We start from the raw sequence: 3,677 nt of genomic DNA on the forward strand, positions 1-3,677 counted from the left end.
CCTTAAAAGCTATATTTTTTGTGTTTAATAATACGATAAATTTATTCGGAACAAACCGGATGGAATTATTTAACTCATGGGACCTCCCCATTAATCTTTTCTACAAAAGTATGAATGGTTTTTCTGCCAGTACAAATAAATCATCAGACGAATTTTTAAAAAGATTAAAAAAGATTTTCCTGAAGTTTTGTCTGATGAATTAGGTCTGTGCCCCAAAATAAAGACGAAGTTTCAAGTAAAAGAAAATGCTAAACTGCTATTTAAACCAAAACGAACTGTACCTTTCGCAGCGTTTTAATAAGTCAACGAAGAAATGGATAGACTTGAAGAGCGTGGAGTTATTGAAAAGAAAAATGATCACACTGAATGGGCATCTCCAACAGTTTACATCAAGAAAAAAAATACGGGTATGCACGGATCTTTCAACGAGTTTAGACGAGTGTTTGATGACACCCACTACGAAGTCCGGAAGAAATGTTTGCGAAGTTGAATGGAGGAAAATGTTGTCAAAGTTGGACCTATCTGAAGCATACCTGATGATTTTTTATCAGTTCTAACAATATTTTTATGATCCTTTGTGATTTACCGCGAAGTGTGCGGACGAGAGGCTGATACATATATTTTCATTTAGATGCTGAAACTAAGGCGGCAATCTGGCAGAATCGTCAGCGCTTCGGACAAAATGCTTAGCGCCATTGCTTCCGATTCTTTATGATCTGAGATTAAATCACACCGAGATCGATGAAATAAAGTACCAGTCAAGTATTGAGAGCTTTGTAACCGACTAAGCTCCTCCCCCTAAAATTTCTGGCCTGGTGCCAAAATTTGAAACTAAAGACATCGAGCTGGTAGAATTCTTAGAATGTCGGAAAAAATTATTAGGGGCACTCATATCTGATGAAATAGATCAAGCACAACAGCTGCTCAGCAGAGAATAAACATCGGCTGCCAAAATAGGACTGCACAGAAATGTCAAGAAAACGGAACGCCTGTCATTCAACCAATCAAGTGACACTGAACTGTTTGCTTTGTGCGGTTCCAAATTGAATGTTGCTGAAGACTTCAAGTACTTAGGTAGTTGAGTGAGCAGTTCGCCAGCAGACATCAAGATCAGCAAGGCATAAGCATGGACAACTTGTCACAAACTAAGCAAGGTCTGGAACTCCAGATTGCCCAGGCGAAGCAAAATCAAGCTGCTCATTGTAGCTGTCGAATCAGAGCTATTTTATGGGAGTGAAACATGGACACTGACAGAGAAATTATCAAATAGGCTAAATGGATGCTACACAAGGATGCTACAAATGGCCCTAAATGTGAAATGGCAGCAACATTTGACAAATGAATACCTTTATGGTTGCATGTCAAAAGTTTGTGAGAAGATCAGACAAAGACGGCTGCGGCTTTTTGGTCACTGCGTGCGTTACTCTGATCTGGAAACATCCAAATTAGTCTTAGGGAACCCACTTCATGGTGACGTAAGAAGAGGAAAATGTCGTCGCACTTACATCGACAACTTGATCGCAGACACTGGCCTGGAATGTATCCAGGACCTCGAGGCAATGATGTTGGACCGAGAAGTGGTGGACTTTGTTGCTGCTGCGGCCCGGGTTGGAAGCCGGCCATAGTAATAATAATTCGTTCTGAATTCAAATTTTGCCGAGATCGACTTTCATTCTTTCGTGGTCGATAAAATGAAGTAACAATCTTGTATTGGAATCATAATAGTTGGCCTTGGACCAAAATTAGAAAGAATTTAGATGATGGAACTGAGAAATTCTTGTAGCGAGAACATATTCGGCAACATTAACTTTTGAACTTAAACATGAAGGATTAAGAAGGAAATATGAAAAAAAAAAAAAATACTTAATAAGAAAGACCATACAGGAACATAGTCGTGTTTTCAATACAGCACTTTAAAAGAAAGATCAACACGTGTGAGTGTGTTTTGTGTGTGTGTGCATTACCCAGTTTGCATTAGAACTGGTTAAAAACCATAGTCGTATGTCATCGGTAGGGCGATACTTGCGCTTTTATAAAGGTTGCGGATATTTTCTTTCTTTCTTTCTTTCTTTCTTTCTTTCTTTCTTTCTTTCTTTCTTTCTTTCTTTCTTTCTTTCTTTCTGCTCGCTTTGTAAAGGAAATATATACTTTCTAAATGCACGTGTACATTTAGGTGTGTACGTGTGTATACATAATACACACACATAGATACTATCGCACGTGTGTGTGTTTGTGTGTGTGTGTGTGCATGAGTGTGTGTGTGTGTGTGTGTGTGTGCGTGTGTGTGGGTATGAATCCATATACAGGAAGCAGCAAAAAATATTTCGCTTTAGTATACGCTATTCCATACCTAAAAACGTTGAAATAAAAAGGATATGTATATGCAAAGCAAGAGGAAATATACACACATACATATATTTATAAACAGACATAGATTCATACATACACACACGCATATGTATACACACACACACATCCACGCACAAACACACACACACACACTCACATATATATATATACGCACACACACACACACACACATATATATATATATATATATATACGCACACACACACACACATATATACACAAACACACAGATTTATATATGCACAAATCCACATGGACATACACACAAACACACACACATATTTATATATAAAAATGCATATAATACACACGCACACACACAGATATATATATATATGCACAAATCCACATGGACATACACACAAACACACACACATATTTATATATAAAAATGCATATAATACACACGCACACACACAGATATATATATATGCACAAATCCACATGTACATACACACAGACACACACACACACACACACACACACACATATACACACACACACACATATATATATATAAAATGAAAGTAAATACACACACAAGCACACATGCATGCACACACACACACACACACACATGCACGCACACACAGAGAAAGTATATACTTTCGAAATATTGGCTTCCAACCCAAAAGCGAAAATGCTTTCGTAACCAAATTGTTGTCTAATGTTCAGAGTAGGTCAATTTCCTTTACTTTCCGCCATATATGTGTATATATTTTTCAACATGACCCAAAGTATCAGTTTGTTTTCCCAACCATTCTCCCTCTCTCTTTCACACTCACTTCCTCTGCCCTCTCTCTCTTTCCCGCCTTATGCTTTCACTCTTTTTTTATTCTCAGTCTATCACTCTGTCTCGCTCTGTTTTATTACGCTCTCACTCTTATGCAATTGTTTTGTTACTCTTTTACGTTTTCTTCTTCAGTTTTTTTTTTCTTTCTTGTATGTTTGTTACTTGTGTTTGGTGTTCAGAAGGAAAGAAAAGAAAGACAGAAAGAAAGAAGAAATAGGAAGCCTGTTGCGACCTGTGTTGTATGTAAACGGTGCAACGGTGCAGCTGCACAGAGAGCCGTATCAAATTGCAAATGCTTTTGTGCACAAAATGTGTGCACAATGCATTGAGAAAATAGAGACAGAGTGGTGTTGGTGGCGGTGGCGGTGGAAGTGGGTGGGTGGGTGAGATAAAAAAAAATGATTGAGAAGAAAAAAAGACAGAGAAAAAGAAATTAAATTAAAAGTATTTTTTATGTTACTCCCCCATTGTTCTATAGACATGAAATAGATGATGATGATGATGATGAAGAGGA

The sequence above is a fragment of the Octopus bimaculoides genome, chromosome 25 (genome assembly GCF_046866305.1).
Source record: "Octopus bimaculoides isolate indiv1 chromosome 25, ASM4686630v1, whole genome shotgun sequence".
Lineage (NCBI taxonomy): Eukaryota > Metazoa > Mollusca > Cephalopoda > Octopoda > Octopodidae > Octopus > Octopus bimaculoides.